General features: G+C 41.0%; 1 long non-coding RNA gene across 2 annotated transcripts in view; it reads left to right on the top strand.

The window, feature by feature from the left end:
- The window catches only part of LOC115300817, a 31,868-nt gene extending 18,880 nt beyond the window's left edge, over window positions 1–12,988 (top strand). For both annotated transcript variants that reach the window (XR_003912866.1, XR_003912867.1), the window contains exons 4-5: window positions 11,927–12,010; window positions 12,802–12,988. This is a non-coding gene — a long non-coding RNA (uncharacterized LOC115300817). The remainder of the gene's footprint in view (window positions 1–11,926; window positions 12,011–12,801) is intronic.
- Window positions 12,989–19,863: the final 6,875 nt, after the last annotated feature.

Here is a 19,863-nt window from a genome sequence, read left to right as displayed (position 1 = left end):
AGCACTTCTGTATCCCTTGGGTAAATCCCTAGCAGTGCTATTGCTGGGTCATAGGGGAGTTCTATTGATAGTATTTTGAGGAACCTCCACACTGTTTTCCAGAGTGACTGTACCAGTTTACATTCCCACCTATAGTGTAGGAGGGTGCCCGTCTCTCCACATCCTCGCCAGCATCTATAGTCTCTTGATTTGTTCATTTTAGCCACTCTGACTGGCATGAGGTGGTATCTCAGTGTGGTTTTGATCTGTGTTTCCCTGATGATGAGTGATGTTGAGCATCATTTCATGTGCCTGTAGGCCATCTGGATGTCCTCTTTGGAGAAGAGTCTGTTTATGTCTTCTGTCCATTTCTTCACTGGGTTATCTGTTTTTTGGGTGTGGAGTTTGGTGAGTTCCTCCTTGTAGATTTTGGATTACTAGCCCTTTATCTGATATGTCATTTGCAACTATCTTTTCCCATTCTGTTGGTTGGTGGCCCATTAGTTTTCTTGATTATTTCCTTTGCAGTGCAGAAGCTTTTGATCTTGATGAGGTCCCAGTAGTTCATTTTTGCTTTCATTTCCCTTGCCTTTTGGGATGTGTCGAGTAGGAAATTGCTGTGGTTGAGGTCAAGGAGGTTGTTTCCTACTTTCTCCTCGAGGGTTTTGATGGTTTCCTGTCTCACATTCAGGTCCTTCAGCCATTTTGAGTTTGTTTCTGTGTATGGTGTAAGAAAGTGGTCTAGTTTCATTCTTCTGCATGTTGCTTTCCAGTTCTCCCAGCACCACCTGCTAAAGAGGCAGTCTTTTTTCATCGGGTTCTCTTTCCTGCTTTGTCAAAAATTAATTGGCTGTATGTTTGTGGGCCCAGTTCTGGGTTCTCTATTCTATTCTGCTGGTCTATGTGTCTGTTTTTGTGCCAATACCATGCTGTCTTGATGATGACAGCTTTGTAGTAGAGGCTAAAGTCCTATTTTGGTTTTCTTCTTCAATATTACTTTGGCTATTCGGGTCTTTTGTGGTTCCATATGAATCTGAGGATAGCTTGTTCTAGCTTTGAGAAGAACACTGGTGCAATTTTGATGGGGATTGCATTGAATGTGTAGATTGCTTTGGGTAGTAATGACATTTTCACAATGTTTATTCTTCTGATCTATGAGCATGGAATGTTTTTCCATTTCTTGGTGGCTTCTTCAATTTCTTTCATAAGTTTTCTGTAGTTTTCATCATACAGGTCTTTTGCATCCTTGGTTAGGTTTACTCCTAGGTATTTGATGGTTTTTCGTGCAATTGTGAACGGGATCAGTTTCTTGATTTCTCTTTCGGCTGCTTCATTATTGGTGTACAGGAATGCAACCAATTTCTGTACATTGATTTTGTACCCTGCAACTTTACTGAATTCATTGATCAGTTCTGGAAGGCTTCTGGTGGAGTTGATTGGGTTTTCCATGAAGAGTATCATGTCATCTGTGAAAAGTGAAAGTTTGACTTCTTCTTTGCCAATTCTGATGCCTTTTATTTCCTTTTGTTGTCTGATTGCTGATGCTAGGACTTCCAGCACAATGTTAAACAACAGTGGTGAGAGTGGATACCCCTGTCGTATTCCTGATCTCAGGGGGAAAGCTCTCAGTTTTTCCTCATTGAGGATGATATTAGCTGTGGGCTTTTCATAGGCTGCTTTTATAATGTTTAAGTAAGTTCCTTCTATTCCGACTTTCTCAAGGGTTTTTATTAAGAAAGAGTGCTGTATTTTGTCAAATGCTTTTTCTGCATCTATCAACAGGATCATATGGGTTTTATCTTTTGTTAATGTGATGTTTCACATTAATGGAGTTGCGAATATTGAACCAGCCCTATAACCCAGGAATTAATCTCACTTGATCATGATGGATAATTTTTTATATGCTGTTGAATTCGATTTGCCAGTATCTTGTTGAGTATTTTTGCAGCTATATTAATTAAGGATATTGGTCTGTAGTTCTCTTTTTCTTGCTGGGACTCTGTCTAGTTTGGGTATCAAGGTGATGTTGGATTCGGAGAATGAGTTTGGAAGTTTTCCTTCTATTTCTATTTTTTGGAATAGTTTGAAAAGAATGGGTATTAGCTCTGCTTTAAATATCTGGTAGAGGGGCGCCTGGGTGTCTCAGTTGGTTAGGCCTCTGACTTCGGCTCAGGTCAGATCTCACGTTCGTGGGTTTGAGCCCTGTGTCAGGCTCTGTTATAATAGCTAGCTCAGAGCCTGGAGCCTGCTTCTGGTTCTGTGTCTCCTTCTACTCTGACCCTCCCCCTCTCATGCTCTGTCTCTCTCTGTATCAAAAATAAATAAAACATTAAAAAAATATTAAATGTCTGATAGAATTCCCCTGGGAAGCCATCTGGCCTTTGGCTCTTATTCATTGGGAGATTTTTGATAATGGATTCGATTTCTTCACTGGTTATCGGTCTATTCATGCTTTCTATCTCTTCCTGTTTGAATTTTGGTAGTGCATGTGCATTTAGGAATTTGTCCGTTTCTTCTAGGTTGTCTAGTTTGTTGGCATATAATTTTTCATAGTAATCTCTAATGATTGCTTGTATTTCTAAGGGATTGGTTGTAATAGATCCATTTTCATTCATGATTTTGTCTATCAGGGGCGTCTGTCTTTTCTAAGGAGCCTGGCTAGAACTGTATCGATTTTGTTTATTTTTTCAAAGAACCAACTCTTGGTTTCATTGATCTGCTCGACTGTTTTTTTTTTTTAATTCTATATAGTTTATTTATGCCTTGGTCTTTATTATTTCTTTTCTTCTGCTGGGTTTGGGGTGCTCTTGCTGCTTCCCTTCTAATGTTAGGTGCTCTGTTAGATTTTGAATTTGCGCTTTTTCTAGTTTGTTGAAATAGGTGTGGATTGCAATATACTTTCCACTCAGGACTGCCTTTGCTGCATCCCAGAGAATTTGGATTGCTGTATTTTCATTTTCATTTGTTTCCATGAATTTTTTAATTTCTTCTCTAATTGCCTGATTAGCCCAATCATTCTTTAGTAGGGAAGTTTTTAACCTTCACATTTTTGGAAGTTTTCCAGACTTTTTCCTGTGGTTAATTTCCAGTTTCATAGCATTGTGATTTGAAAGTGTGCATGGTATGATCTCAATTCGTTTATACTTACAGAGGGCTGCTTTATGCCCCAGTGTGTGATCAATCTTGGAGAATGTGCCATGTGTACTCGAAAAGAAGGTGAATTTCCTATCTTCAGGATGCAGAGTTCTAAATATATCTATCAATTCCATCTGTTCCAATGTGTCGTTCAGGTCTATTGTTTCTTTAGTGATTTTCTGTCTGGTTGATCTATCCATTGCTGTCAGTGGAGAATTAAAGTCCCCTGCAATTAGCACATTCTTATCAATAAAATTGTTTCTGTCTGTGATTGATTGTTTTTATGTATTTGGGCGCTCCCGAATTTGGCGCATAGATGTTTATAATTGTTAGCTCTTCCTGATGGAGAGACCCTGTAATTATTATATAATGTCCTTCTTCATCTCTTGTTACTGCCTTTACTTTAAAGTCCAGTTTGTCTGATAGAAGTATGGCTACTCCGGCTTTCTTTTGGCTTCCAGTCGCCTGATAGATATTTCTCCATCCCTTTACTTTCAACCTGTAGGTATCTTCAGGTCTAAAATGAGTCTGTTGTAGACAGCAAATAGATGGATTTTGGTTTTTTATCCATTCTGCTACCCTGTGTTGTTTGGTTGGAGCATTCAGTCCATTTACATTCAATGTTATTATTGAAAAATGTCAGTTTAGATTCATTGTGTTCTCCCTAGAATTCATATTTATAGTGGTGTCTCTGGCACCTTGTCTTCTTTGCAATATTTCTCTCATAGAGTCCCTCTTAGGATTTCTTGTAGGGCTGGTTTGGTGGTCATGAATCTCTCAATTTTTGTTTATTTGGGAACACCTTTATCTCTCCTTCTATTTTGAATGACAGGCTTGCTGGATAAAGGATAATTGGCTGCATGTTTTTTTCTATATGTTTTTTTAATTTAATTTTTTTTTTTTTTTGCAGGGGAGGGGCAGAGACAGAGAGGGAATAGAGGATCCCACACGGGGTCTGTGCTATAACGGTGGAGAGCCTTATATGGGACTCAAACTCACTAACTGTGAGATCATGACATGAGACAAAGTCAGATAGCTAATAGGCACCCCCATCTCCATTTCTATATGTTATGCTGCACTCACCACAAGTGTGGCTACCATTTGTCACCATACAACACTATTACAATATCATTGACTATATTCCCTATGCTGTGTTTTTTATTCTCATGACTTATTCATCCCATAACTGGAACTGTATATGCCCCATTCCCCTTCACCCATTTTGCCTAATACCCTACCCCCTTCCCTTTGGAAACCATAAATTTGTTCATTGTGTTTGTTGATCTGTGTCTGAAAAGCTCATTTATTTTAATTTCTGTTTAATATCCTATTATAGGATTATACCAAATTTATTTACCTTTTCATTATTTGATAGACATTTTGATTATAACCCAATTGTTTCTATTATAAATATATTCTTGTAAGCTATCAGCTTGAAGTGTTATGTTAGTGTTTCCTTGAATTATATGCTTAGGAATATAATTACTAGGCTTTAGTGTGTGTATGTCTTCCACTTCATTAGATCTTGTCTCCAAAATGTTTGTTTTTATTTATACTATGACCAGCCATGTGTATCCCTATGTCTGTACATCTTCACCAACCCCTGGTATTGTCAGTCATTTAAATTTTTGCCAAAGTGATAGAGGTAAAATGGCCTTGTTAGTTTTTTTTTTTCTGTATTTCCCTGATTATTAGTGAGGCTGAGCATCTTTTCAAAAAAACATTTAATTTTAATTTTTTGAGAGAGAAAGAGAGCTCGTGCACATGCATATAAGGGAGGGGCAAAGGGATCTTAAGCAGGCTCCACACCCTGCACGGAGCCTGACCTGGTCTTGACCATGAGACCAAGACCTGTGCCTAAATCAAAGGTCAGATGCTTAACCAACCCAGCCACCCAGGCGCCCTGATGCAGAGCATCTATGAATGCTTATTGGTCATGTCTCTCTTATAAGCTGTAATCTTGTGCCTGTTTTTCTTTTGGAGTGTTGTTCTCTTGTTGAGTTGCAGCTTTTAAAAATAAGTTTCAGCTACTGGCACTTTGCTCGTTATCTGTGATGCAAGTACTTCTCTCAGTGGATGACTTGTTTTCTCATTGCTCAAAGTGTCTTTTCATCCTTCTAATTTCAATTCCATCCTCCAAGTGGGATTCCTAATTGAACATGTTAATGAAGTGACCTTTGGCATGCTACTCATAAATCATTTCTTTTAACTAAATTTGTTCACCAGGATTTTGAAACAACTGGATGAGTTTAAAATGAATATTTGGACTCATGGATCTGAAACACACTCAGGGATGTTTAAAAAAAGAGAAAGAAAGAAAAAAAGAAATCAAAAAGTAGCTTTGATCCTTTCACAACTAAGATGTAGCCTTCATCTGTTTCTTTGTAATAGAATCTGAGGCTGGGAAGGGGGTTCTTTGGTATCTGTAATATCCAATTTAAAATTCACTGAGTTTTGGAAATAGAGTACTAGAAGGAATCACAGGGACCATCTGGTTCAACCCTCTCATTTTACAGGAAATAGAAGCTCAGGGAGATGAAATAAAATATTCAGGGTTGAGATCTAGTTTCTTTTCCCCCCAAAGATTCCAATTTTTAAATGCATGGATTTAGACCTTCATTCTACAAGGGGAATGGGACTCTCACAAGTTAGCTTGGGCATACATAATCTCTTATAAATTCCCCTCATCTTTTGAGGTATAAGGACTCCCATCCCCATTTATTATCACTCTTGGAATTAAATATAAGTCCCAGTCAAATGTTTTGGACACATAGCAATTCATATCCCTCTGAACCCAATGGGTGTTATAAATCAGTCTGCAGAATGGAAGGGGGACTTCCGTTTTCTCTTTGTTTTCTTTCTTCTTTTTTAAAAAATTAAGATCCATTACCCTTCTCTAGAGAGGGAATACAATAATATTCTCTCTTGGATTTAGGAAACCTCAGTTAGAAATAAATCTCTCCAAATGGCTAGGTGAGAGTCCCTTGAGCAAGACTAAAAGGCTTCAATATTTTTTCCCCACTTATTTTTTTATGCATAGTCCACATCTAAATGGCCTAAGAATTTATTTTGGTTAAATCAGTTTTCTTTTCTAAATAAAGTGCTAAATGAAGGGTTATGTTTCAAGTTAGAGTCTTTTTTAGCTCTAAATGTCCATGGATCTAGGGTAAGATATATCAAAGGGCTCTGAGAAAAAGCAGAGCAAGCAATTGAACCCCTAGTAATGGGAACCCTAGTAATGACCATTGCTCTTAACTGCCCACTGTTGTTCAGTCACCCCTGGATTTCCCTTAAGCTACCTTCTGTAGTAATTGCCAGATTTCTTTAAAAAACATCTCTCCACAAACAACTCAGCATGCTAGAAATCAGATGGTTAATTCTTATAGGACATTAGCATCACCTTTGTTTACTAGTGCTGCCTGATGATGATGGTGATAGAAATAAAAATACAATAATCATGCATACTACATACCAGGCATTGTTCTAAATATCTCACAAATATTAATGACTCTTTCAGTCCTCAAAAGTCTAGGTGGTAAGTCAGTATTATTATCTCCATTTTATATAGCTAGACGCATGGAGAGGTTATGTAATTTATCTGGAGTCACACAGTTTATCACTCAGTCCAATTGGAGCATAGATGACACATGAAAATAGTTAACTTGGGAGCGTTCGCTTACAAAATGGGCTAACGCAGGAGGAGGGAGATGTGTGTGAAGCCAGCCGCACTTTGCACAGAGCGGTGAACTCTGGGCTGGGGCACTGTTAGCCTGAGGCAGCCTTGCAGAGAAAGAGCCAAGGGAATAAATGCCTGAATCTCCCTCTCCTTCCTCCTGTGGGCTCCTGCCAGGAGCCTTCAAGGGTCGACTTGGGCAGAACTTAATTAGAAGTTTTTGGAAGCCTGTCGATGTCGCTTGTACAGTCCAGCGTCAGGGCAGAGAGCAGGACCCATTGGCACACACCACAGAGGAAGTAGCAGAGCTAAGATTTGAGTCCAGCAGTCTAACCCCAAAGTGTCAGTTTCTAGCCACTGTGCCACATAGTGCCTTGTAGATTCAGGAGGCACAGTCACACACAGTGACTAGCACGTAACTGGGATGTGTAACTCATGTAAGAGGCAGTGACTGGTACACTGGACAGGTGTACGTGATGCAGCTGTTTGTTCTGATGGCAAAAAAACCCTACAGTACCCATGTTGATTTCATTATATATGTATTTATATGTTACTAGCTTGATCCGGGAGGGATTTTTTTTTTAATTTTTAATTTTTTTTTTTTTTGAGAGAGAGAGACATAGAGTGTGAGCAGGAGAGGGTCAGAGAGAGAGAGGAGGAGACACAGAATCAGAAGCAGGCTCCAGGCTCTGAGTTGTCAGCCCAGAGCCTGATGCGGGAATAAATCCACGAACTGTGCAATCAGGACCTGAGCTGAAGTCAGACGCTTAGCTAACTGAGCCACCCAGGCGCCCCCTGGGAGGGATTTGGAGCTGTTGGACTCATCTTCTCCATCATTAATTATATACTGATTTTTGCTTTTTAGGTTGAGCAAAAATCTAATTCCCCTCCAATTATATATAAATTGCTCCCTTTCAGTTTCCAATTTTGGGTGAGATCACATAAATTGAGCTGAAGGCAGAACCAAATTTTCTTGACTCAGTTACTTTAAGGTTATTGTTTTTTATTTAGTTTTTTGTTTTACATAATGGAAAAATCCTAGGGCACTAGGTGGTAGTTTGGGAGTAGAAAACCCAGCATAAAGAATTTTGGGTTCTGTATGAAAAGTAATTGAGGCAGGAATGGAGGGTGAGTTCCATCTCGATAAAGTGCCTAAAGGCAGATTTCACATGAGAGACTTCATCAGGAAGGGAATGCACAGTTTTTAAGGCAGAGGAAAGAACATAGCATTAGAAGGAGAAGGCAGAGTGCTGTTTTAGAAAGATATGTATGCCTTTGGTTTTCTTTTTTAAACTTTGGGAGTTGAAAAATTGCCAACGGGAATAAGAATTCTGATTCCAATAAGACGTTACAGGTTGCAATTTATTCTGCAGTTTCAAAAGCAGAGTGATGTAAGAAAGGCAGTTACAGCACTCTCCAGCTCTAATTGTGCATCCTGTCAGCGTTTGCCCAGATGCTCCACCTGGGACTCAAAACCCCTGGGACTCGGGACAGATAGTTCTCTTTAAATAAAGGAACTCACTACACGAGAAAAGAATAGCTAAGGTGCAGTACTTAAAGATCTTTCCTCTCAATTGGAGAAACACAAAGCAGAGTATTGAAGTGTGATTCATTCTCTTTTTTTGAGGCTCAAGGTACATTAAATTGTCAAAGAAGGTGGGGAAATGTTTCAGCATCATGGGCTGCAAAGCCGTTTTGTATCTAAGTAGCATTATTCAGTGAAACTGTCATCAGTAAGGATGGTCTTGAGAACGGGGTTGTTCAGTGGGTGCTGCCTGCCGACAGGGTTGGATGAGGGGAGCAGAGGGTCTGGAGTGTGGTGGGCTGTTCTGCCAGAGGGGCTTCTGGTCAGAGATTACATTTCTGTGGTCCCACGTCTTCCCCTTCCTCCAGGCAGAGGAAGCTACCAGCTGCTTCACATGTAGGCCAGGCCAGGCCAGAATTTTGAAGCATGCTTTCCTTGCTCTTTAACAGAATCAGGAGTTCCTTAGTTGTGTGTGTGAATGAGTGGGTGCCATGACCTGGAGAGTGGAATGGGTGAGATGCTGGAAATGGTGCTCATTCAGCCCTCCTAGGGTAAGCTTGCTCACTCAGATGTGGATATTTATGTGAACTGAAAGAACTGATCACTAAGAGGGTAATGCCCAGGGCCCAGGCCTTTTGAGGAGGGATTCTGGTGGGGGTGGGAAGGGCCACCATGCCTTGAAGAATTCTCATGATGGAGTTCTCTTTGGCATTCATGGTGGCCTTAGCTGTGACACTTTGCTTTCTACCCAACATTTTAGATAGCTTTCCTGGAGCAGGTAGCAAGCACTTTGCCCCCTCCACTCGTATCTTCTTGGTTCACCACAGCCTGAATTTCCATTTCCTCACACCTGTAAGAACTGACCTGTAAGACCTCCCCACCTGCTCCTGATGGATGGAACAGAGTAAGAAAATGAAATGAAAAAGTCTGAATCCAAAGGATAGTAGCTGTTTTGGCAGAAAGCTTCTTTTTTTCTTTAAAAAGTTTTTTTAATGTTTATTTGTAATTTATTTTCAATGTTTATTTATTTTTGAGAGACAAAGACAGAGCATGAATGGGGGAGGGACAGAGAGAGAGGGAGACACAGAATCCAAAGTATGCTCCAGGCTCTGAGCTGTCAGCACAGAGCCCAACATGGAGCTCAAACTCATAAACCATGAGATCACGACTGAGCTGAAGCCAGACACTCAACCAACTGAGCCCCCAGGCACCCTGAACTTGCTGTTTAGATACCTAAAGGGCCTCAAGTAGTTTCAGGACACAGAGTGGAAAGGGTGTCAGGCCTTGGATAGATCAGAATTCCTGCTATCACCACCATATGGTATTTCAACCTCACTCTTTTAGGAATTAATGGTGTGTGGTATTTGTACCCCAAACTGTACAGGTTGGTCCTTGTTTATAAAGCATATAATCCCCACTCCCATAAAAGAGTCTCTATTGTTTGTGAAAGATTTAATGCATAGTCACACATATCATCCTGTGCCAAATGACTTTAATACCTGGTGCAAAACATTGGGTGAAATAGTTTTAATACATTTCTTTTAACTAAAAAAACTATAGGACAGGGGCACCTGGGTGGCTCAGTTGGTTGAACGTCTGACTTTGGCTCAGGTCATGGTCTCACACTCTGTGAGTTTGAGCCCCACATCAGGCTCTGAGCTGACAGCTCGGAGCCTAGAGCCTGCTTCAGATTCTGTGTCTCCCTCTCTCTCTGCCCTTTCCCTGCTCATGCTCTGTCTCTCTGTCTCTCAAAAATAAATAAACGTTAAAAAAAAAACCCATAGGACATAGGCATAGGAATAAAATCCTTTATAATCTCGCTGTCTCTGCAGATGTTTCTTTGACATTTCGTTGAAAAACTTCTAGACTTCTCTTGAAAAGGTTTTTACTGGCCTTGAAATTTTCCAACCAGCATTTGTGGGGAGCTGGTTGGTGTCTCTTGGCACAGATTTGTGATGTAGACATCACAAAGAGTATATTTCTACTTGTCCAAGTGTCTTCAGTGGTCAATATTAAGTGGGTTTGGTGGGAATACCCAGGTTGAAATAATGCTCAGCTTTATGATTTGGGGATGAATAGCAAAGCAGAATCAGAATTGGACTCAGGGAGAGGCTTGTATATTTTCAGCACTAATGCTCTTTTCCATGAAATCATTAGATCAAAGAGAAAGCTAGAGTATTAGGAATTAGGGAGAATGGTACTGGGCTGAATCACACAATTGCACACTGTCCTAGGAAAAAGAAATCGATAGGTATGCTCTGATCAACTGAGAGAAAGATGCTTTTTCCATGGCTTAGAAGAGAGTGGGCTTGAGCCCCACAGTACCTTCTTTTGTTTTCTTAAGATGAAAGGGCAAGTTGTAATCTCTTTTGAGGTGACCCAGAGGCTATATCTCTGGACTTTATTTATTTATTTACTTTTATATCTCTGGACTTTAAACAAGAGTTCTTTTTCTCTTCCTCCTCCTTCTCCTCTTCCTCTCTTTCTCCTCCTCCATCTTCAAGTTTACTTATTTGAGAGAGAGAGAGTGAGCACACAAGCATGAATGGAGGGGGTACAGAGAGAGAGGGAAAGAGAGATAATCCCAAGTAGTCTCTGCACTGTCAGAATGGAGGCCAGTGTGGGGCTTGAACCCATGAACCATGAGATCATGACCTGAGCCGAAATTAAGAGTCTGACACTTGACCAGCTGAGCCATCCAGTAGCCCCAAACAAGAGCTCTTCTAAAGTAGGTCATTTCTCCAGACATGGGCATTGGGTACGTTCTCTTCTGTAAAGTGGAAATCTTGTAAAAGAGTAGGGCTGGTGAGACAGCCTGGTAAGTACCAGCACCCTGGGGAATGCCTGTCCCATGCTGGGTCCCAATTCAGTAGGCATTTATAGACAGTCTGTGTCGGGCAATGTGAAGATTATAAGATAGTATCCTTGCCCTTGGGACACAACTGTTTGCTTTCTCCTTACAGCGGTTTTGGAGACCAGAAGTCAGTAGTGCTACAGTTTAGTGATAACCGGCTTCAGTTAAACTCAAAGTATTTATTAGATGTCTGTCCAGGAGCTGCACCTAGCTCCACACTAGTACCCTTCAGATATTTAGCAGAAATTGTCCTAGCTTTTGGGGCATATGGGTGACTCAGTCAGTTAAGCACTGGACTCTTGATTTTGGCTCAGGTCATGATCTTACGGTTTGTGAGATTGAGCCCTGCATTGGGCTCTGTGCTGACAGTGGAAAACCAGCTGGGGATTCTCTCTCTCCCTCTCTTTCTCCCTCTCCCCACTCATTTTCTCTCTCTCTCTCAAAATAAATAAATAAACACTAAAAATGAAGTTATCCTAGCTTTCAAGAGACTTGAACTGGAGATAACAAAGGATCAGAAAATAATATCTGAGCAAGTATCATTGAATCCTTTAGTAATCAGGCACCCAAAGGCTGCTATTGCTTAATGATTATGAAGACAATATTGTGCTTCCTGAAGGAAATCAAATCTCTAATCTTCTCGTCCTCTTCTGCTCCTCAGGTGCAGAGTTCCTTTAGTGGCTTTCTTTGTGTTAGTGATTGGCTCTAAACACTTTCCATTTATCCATGAACTCATTTACTCTTGTTATATGTTCAACAGCTACACAAGAGCCTTCCATATGCTAATGGGAGAAGGAGTAGAGAGCAAGACACTGCTTCCCTGACCCATGGAACTTACTTTCATGTAAGAAAGACAGACGCTAAACACACAATTCCATACTGTGTTAATTGTGTATGTTAAATGGGTGAAGGCAAAATACATTTTGTAAGAACATATAAAGAGGACTTGCCCTTCTGTGGAGAATCAGAGAACGTTTTTAGAGTGAAGGACGTTTGAGCTGAGCTTTGAAGGACACGTAGGAATTAATTAGACAAAAGAATGGGAGGAAATATTTAAGCCAGAAAGAGTAGTGTGTACAAAGGTCTGAGGAAGGCAAAATTACAAAGGGGCTTGATGGAATTTAACTTTTCATTGCTTTTACAATGAGAAACCTTTGAGAGATTTAAAGTACTACAGCACGTGAGCCAATTTGCATTTTGAAGCTATAGTCTGGGCACAGTGAGGAGAGTGGGTTGGAAGGAGGAGAGGGTGGAGGCAATTGTGTCATGTGCAGGAAGGAGATGAAGGTTTTTTTAAATAGTGTGGAGGAGATGGAAGGAAGAGAACTGATTTGAGATGTGCATAGGAGCTAAAATAGAACTTGGAGACCGATTAGGTCCAAGGGTGAGGGAAAGAAAGGAGTGGGAACCAAGCCTGGTGTGGAGAAGGACTGGGCTTGCTAGAAGGGGGGCGACGGTGAGTTAGAGCTGGGTCCGGTGATTTTGAGGTCCTGGCTCACAAATGGAGATACGCGTAGGCACATCTCCATTGGAGGCACACTGTTAGTTGGATGATTCAACAGTCATTCCCAACTCCTTTTTTTTCCCTTTCTCAACTCCCATGATAAAATAAACCAGAAACATTCCCTTTTCCAGTCTCACAGACAAAGGTGATCATGCAAGTCAACTCTGACCAGTGAGAAAAGAGGAAGCATATTGGTGAGCGTATGACTTCTCTGATAAAAGGAACAGATACAAGAAAGGAATTGCTTCATTAAGAGAAATAAAAACATATCTTCATGCAAAAATCTGTACCTGAATGTTCACAGTAGTCGTATGCATAATGGACAAAAAGTAGAAATTACATCGATGTCCAACAACTGAAGAATTGATACTCAAAATGTGTCCGAGTGTGTGACTGGCTATTTTGGTTTCATTGTCTTGTCAAATCCTTCCATTTAAAAAAGATTCTCACAGGTTGAAGTGGGAGTAGGGGGTGACAGATTGAGAAAAGAAAATGGATAAATAATGGGAGAAAAAAATCAGTTAATATTTTGAAACGTGATATTATCTCATGCATGGCAGTTTATAAACAACATGCTTACTCTTTTCACTGTGAGGTACAAGTTGCTAACAAGATGAACCATGTGTTTTTCCTTAAGGGAGATCAGGATCTTCATATTCTGTGCATTTCCCCTGAGATACATTAAAAGCAAATAATTCAGAGACACTGATTCAACCTTCCATTGGGATGGTTCTGCCTGAAACAAGGTGTTTCATAGCTCCCCTATCATTCCTCTGTGAGGTGGCTGACCTGTGCAAGCAACTGTTTTTACACTGGGAGAACTGGATCCGGGTCCCAGTCAGAACCAGAGGAAGTCCACAATAAAATCAACATCTAAGTGTCTAAATCAGGAATGGTAAATATGTGACACAAATACCAGTAACACACAACTCTCCTTGCCTGTGACAGACATCACTATCTGTTGTACCACTTTTCCTATCAAACCCAGAGGTATTCTTGGAAACTTTGTCAACATTGGGCTTAAAAGGCAATTGATCAGATTAGCTCCTGGGGAGAATCCAGCTTGCCCTCATTGGTCCAGGAAGTCAATTTAAGAACTCCAATTTTTCAGGGGCACTTGGATGGCTTAGTCAGTTGAGTGTCAGACTTCAGCTCAGGTCCTGATCTCATGGTTTGTGAATTCAAGCCCCTCTCCAGCTGGCTGCTGTCAGCACAGAGCCTGCTTTGGATCCTCTGTCTCCCCTTCCTGCCCCTCCCCTGCTTGCACTCTCTCAAAACTAAATAAAAACGTTAAAAAAAAGACCTCCAATTTTTCATAACTACAAATGTATGCTAAATACTTTTAGTATTGTCCATTTAAGTAAGCTTCACGTATTGCAAACACTTTATCTTTGACCCCTTTCCCTCCAGAGGTCCCATTCTTTTTGAATTAGTAGCAGTGGGTGCAGGGGAAGGCTCCTGACCTTTGGGTTAGGATGCCTCTGTGACTGAGTCAGTTACTTAATGCTTCCTGACCTTGCTTTTAATCATCCATCCACAAAATGTGGATTCCAAAAAATACTTAAATGCGTCTGGCCATTGTCATTTAAGTAAAAGTCATAATGTGTTGTCTGTATTTGTTGGGTCATTAACAGCTGTAAACCACTCTAATTAGCTTTAAAAAATGATTTAGAAAGTTCTGCCTCAACTTGCCAATTCTTGGTCAGATTTTTCTGTCCTAATAGTCTTATTAAGCTCCATTTAAAATCTAACCAGAATCCAGGGTACTTAATAATTTTTAATCCTTACATTAATTGCATTTGGTTTGCCAATATGGCTCTATTTGCTTTAAGGTTATACCCCTTTTCTCTTCATTGGCATTCAGCAGAGTGTCTTTAGAATCTAATCATTCCACACTCAAGAAGGGAGAAGTGAGCTGAGCTCCCCTTAGCTTTATAAATGCTTCCTGACTTATACCTACTGTCTTGTTTTCCAGGTTTGCTTTTACATATTTAAAGCCAGACACTTACTGGCCCTGCCACTTGCATGTTTCAGCATGGATACTAATCTCAGAGTCCTGAGAGATAAAAAATAATAATACTGATTCCCTTGTTGGTGCCTATAGCCTTTTCCTCAGTTACTGTTTTGGTGACTTTCTAGGAGTATTGAGTGTCATGGTTTGGAGGTAAGCAAGGTTTGTTTTAGAAACAGGATTTCACATTTCTGTAAGTGGTGTTTACAGTGCAGAACCCCTAACCAATTATTTAATTAGTGAGTAGCCAGTAAATCCTGCTAAGTTTTACACATTATTACAGGGTCAGAAGGAAAGTCAAGGTCACTGGCCAAAGTGAGGTGTATAAACTGTCAGTTGGATTGTGTCTAATCAATAACAAAAGCAAATAATTTATACATACACAGTCAGGTCTGAATATTGAACATTTACTGAGTATCTACTCTGGGGAGTCATGCTAGGTGCTAGGGATGTAAAGGTTTACAAAACATGACTTCTGCCTTTGAGAGGCTAAGTCTCTCTGGATATGTGGAACCTGCATGCTGAGAGATGACAATGTGAGGGGTGTATCTCAGTTTGTAGAAGACTATCATCTGGGTGCAGAGATGTTTCTGTTTCTCCAAGATTTTGGGGAATCATGAAAGGTTGAGGAGCCTCTCTAGCAAGTGTGGGGTTTGTAGGTGGGGAAAGGAAAATGGGAGAAAACCCATTGAGGTGGGGGAGGTGTCCCGTGTCCTGAGGAACAATGAGGGAATGTGTCTGCCTGGAGCCAGGGTTCATGCAGGGAGTTACAGGAGGGGGGGAGGGGCAGAAATAGGGTGGCGGCAGGCCTTAGATGCCTTTAACTTTTAGCCATGGCATTTGGAGCTTCTTCTGGGTGAATGGATAGCCTCTGATGATAGTTTTTCGGCAGCATTTTAAAAAGATTGACTCTACCCATGTTGCATAGAAGGAGCTGGGGTGGCAGAAGCACTAGACACAGGGGAAATATTTAGGAGACGTCTAGCTACCATTTTAGTTGCAAGATTAAAACAATTTTTTTTTCAATCTAAGGACAAAGAAATGTGTCACTAAGCAGCTGGGATGAAGTAAAAAGCAAGGCAGACAAGCATTACCGCTTTATGAGTTGCTACTTGTGAAAAATAAAGGATTGGATCTGGACTGTGATAGACCTGTATATCCACAGGTCATCTCATAGCAGTGGGTTTTTGGCGTTAAGTTAGGGGGGTTCCCATTGCTGGAAGGTGCAGCGAGTCCATAGGTGGGCTCTTTAGTGACAGTGTGTGCTATGTTCGTCTCTGTGCCCTCTGGACTGCAGAGTGTATTGCCTGGTGACCTTGTGGCCCTTGACAATTTTCCTTGAATAACTGAAAGCCATTAAAGAGACAAGTGGATAAACAACAGAATTGCCTGAAGAAAGATGAAGGAAGAGAATAAGGAAGCAATCCACAGGAAAGAGGCCACTAAACGTCCCCCAGGTGATCGAAGCTGGAAAATAAAAGGTTATATAACATGTCAAGGCCATTGTGAAGGTCATTGTGTTGCAAATGGCAAGGACAGAGCCAGATCTGCCTATCTTAGTGAAAGGATATAAGACAAGGATTCAAGGGAGAATCAAGGAAGACAGGAAGTGATCCTGATATAGTTAGTCCTAAATTAGCTGGTCACCTGTTCATTTATCCCACAAAAGTTAACAAGGTCTCCTCTGATGAAAACTAAGCAGTCGGAATGCTTGGATTGAGGGAATAACATCTGCAAAGGCTTAAAGATGTGAACAAGCAAGGTGTTGATAGATACTCCAACTGTTTGGGAATTGCTAGAGCAAACAGAAGTTATAAACAGAACTTCTGGGGACGCCTGGGTGGCTTAATCAGTTGGGCAGCTGATTCTTCGTATTGGCTCAAGTCATGATCTCATGGTTGTGGGACTGTGCCCCAAGTCAGGCTCTGTGCTGAGCATGGAGCATGCTTGGAATCCTCTCTCTCCCTCTGTCATTGGCCATCCCTCCCTCATTCTCATTCTCTCTCTCAAAATAAATAAATAAACTTAAAAGAAATTAAAAAAAAAAAACCAGAACATCTCAAGCCTACAGAAGTGTAGAATTTGGCTGAAGCAGTGTTTTGTGTTCTAAATTTGTATTTGTCAATGCTTTAATTGGAAGATTTCACACAAAAATAGCTGTTTCATAAGATATCATCATAAAAATTAGTGATTTGAAATTTAGCCATTATTTTAGTAACTCTCATGGTTCTAGGAATCAACTGGGCTCAGCTAGAGATTCTCATCCAGGGTCTTTCATGTGGTTGCAGTAAGCAGGTGGCTAGATTGAAATTGAAATTGAAAACTTCTCACCCAAATATCTTGTGGTTGCTTTAGGAGGGGCTATTGGCCAGAACACCTACACATGGTGTCTCCATGTGGCCTGAGATTCTGCAGAGCATGACTGTTGGGTTCCAACAACAGGTTTGCAGAGACAGGGAGAGGAAGCTCCCAGGTTTTTTAAAGTTTGGGTCTAGAAATAGAACATCACATCCACCATATTCTGTTGGTCAAGTTGTGTATGAGCTGAATTGTCCCCGTCCCTGTTCGTATGTTGAAGACCTAATCTCCAGTACCTCATAATGGGAGTGTATTGGGAGATAGAGTCTTTAAAGAGGTACTTAAATGAATATGGGATTATTAAGGTCAACCTTAATCTAGTATGATAGGTGCCCTCATAAAGATGCCAGATGTGTTGCACCTACAGACTGGGGGGGTGACTACGTGAGGATGCAGCAAGAATGTGGCCATCTGCAAGCTAAGGAGAGAGGCCTCAGAAGAAACCAAATATGATGACACCTTGATCTTAGACTTTTAGCTTTCAGAAGGGTGAGAATATACATATCTGTTGTTTAAGCCACCCAATCTGTGGTATTTTATTTTAGGAGCCTGAGTGGACTAAAATACCACTGAAGGGTCTTAGGTCATAAGGTGACATGACTCTCTCAATCTCTCTCTCTCTCTCTCTCTCTCTCCACTTCTCTCTAGTAGCAGTGTGAAGGTCATACTGGAAGTTAGTGGCCAGAGGCAAGAATATAGCTAAGCAGTTCTTTCAGTGGTCAGATAAATAAGCAGGTGATGAGCAGTAAATTGGGAATGGGAGAAACAGACAAAGCAGATATAAATTTCTAAGATGTAAAATTGGCAGTATTTGGTAATGGGATATATGGGGTGGGGGATTCCTCAGAGGGAAACGCCAATGAATGCCAGATGCAGGGTAATGGAGTCCTATGGAGGATGTTTGACTGGCAACATTCAATAACACCTTTCACTGGTGGAGATTTATAATGGTGTGAAGTAATATGAGATGCATTTGGCTGTGTGCCAGAGCTTGGAGCCCCTTACTTCACCTTCTTCCTTCTAGGCAAGGTGGACTAAGGCTCTGTTTTGCAGAGGAGAGAGTGATCGGCAAAGGAAGTTCTTTCCTTTTTCAAATAGCCCTCTCCCAAGGGGACTCTGAGCACACCCACACCGCACCCAGGATTACCAGCCTGCAAAAGTAGCTCTGTGTCCAGCTGGGCTGACCTCTGACTTCACAGACATGTCCAGAATCAGGGACACAGATGGAGCTTTTCAGTCGTGAGGGTCCCAACATCATCATCCTCTTGATTCCCTGGCTGACTTTGTTCCCATGGAAGCCTATTAATAAAACACCACAATACAGTAGTTAATGATGGTAAAACCATATGTGTGGGACAATATTTGACCAGTGAAAATAGATTAATTTGAAACTTGTGATCATTTCCAATAGGAGTTACAATTGACATTTTCTCTACATACATCAGGAAAAAAGTGGGAGGGAGGATAACCAAATGGTAGACTAGATGAGATATCAAGAAGTTTACCTCCTCCTGGACAAGATTTTCTAGTGCCTTTAGAAGAAGTCATTTGCATATTTGCATATAAACAAAGTCCTTTCCAGCCGAGGCCAACCTGGCTCAAGATGCCGTTTTAGAGTTAATTGTAAGTCCTTTTTCTTCTTTAACTAAAGCATGCCTCTTGTACTACACCTCTGCTGCTTTGATGCCAACTGCACTTGAACTTGAACTTCAAAAGCACGTTTCTCTATGCACAAACACCATTTCAGACTTTCTTAATTTAAGCAAGTCCTCTTTCTCAAGTACTGGGATGCAAACAGTGGGGGGGGGAGGTGAGTGAAAAATGGATGAAAAGAATTTACAATACAAAACTTTTAAGTACAAATGAATGTTGTTGGGTCTGCTCTCCCACCATCCCCACCTCCCTTAATTTCTATTTGCTACTGGAAGGCCTGAGCTGGGTGTGGTGGTGCCCTGGGCTCACAAGAACATGTCACATCCTGCTAGAAGGGTCCTCTTCCCAAATTGTATCTCTAGCAAGCTGTAAACCCACTATGTCTTACGTGGCACCATGCCAGGAATTTTCCCCTTAGAAGATGCACAGAGATGGTGTATTGTGATTAAAAGAAAAAAAGTCTGGCTGGTTACACTGAAGATTACAACACACTCTCCTCATGTTATTCACGTCCACATGCCACTGCTGTTTCCCCTCCTTGATCCTTAGATTCCTCGTCTGGCACTAAAGGTCTACAGTATGAACTTGGTCACAATGACTTCTGAATCACCACTCTGGGTGCAAACAGCCCTCAAGCTCTCACCATGTGGGTTTTTTTCTTCTTTTTTTCTCCCTCCTATCTGTTTAAACACTTCAGCTCAGAGTGCAGTGCTTAGGTCTAAAAGCGGCTTGAATGTAATTAGTAACAATGTTACCTCTCTGCTGAAGCCTGTAATTCCCTCTTGATTAAGATGGCGATATTGATTTGACTGGGATTGCATGCAAATAACCTATGACGTGGGAGAGGTGTAGTTTTCACTTTGCAGTGTGTCTGTGATTTCACTGTAGTAGTCAAGTTTCCCCCACCCAGATGGTTTGGCTACAGCATTTATAGGGATTAACACCTGTCTGCTAAGCTCAGATGGAAACTGTAGCCATCAGAAGTTCTCATCTGGAGCCTTTGTTTAGGTTGTGCCTATCAACTGCAGGCATCTCTGCTCTTATATTTATGAAAGTAATTGAAGAGGAATGGGGTCTCTCTGTCAGGCTGGCTGTCCAAAGGTCATGGTAGTTCAGAAGGAAACAGGTGGGGGAGGGGATTGGGAAATATTTTAAGGCAGTGAAGTGATTT

Source organism: Suricata suricatta, chromosome 9 (assembly GCF_006229205.1).
Source record: "Suricata suricatta isolate VVHF042 chromosome 9, meerkat_22Aug2017_6uvM2_HiC, whole genome shotgun sequence".
Lineage (NCBI taxonomy): Eukaryota > Metazoa > Chordata > Mammalia > Carnivora > Herpestidae > Suricata > Suricata suricatta.
The sequence above is the reverse complement of the archived record's forward strand: the minus strand, read 5'-3'. Positions and strand labels throughout refer to the sequence as shown.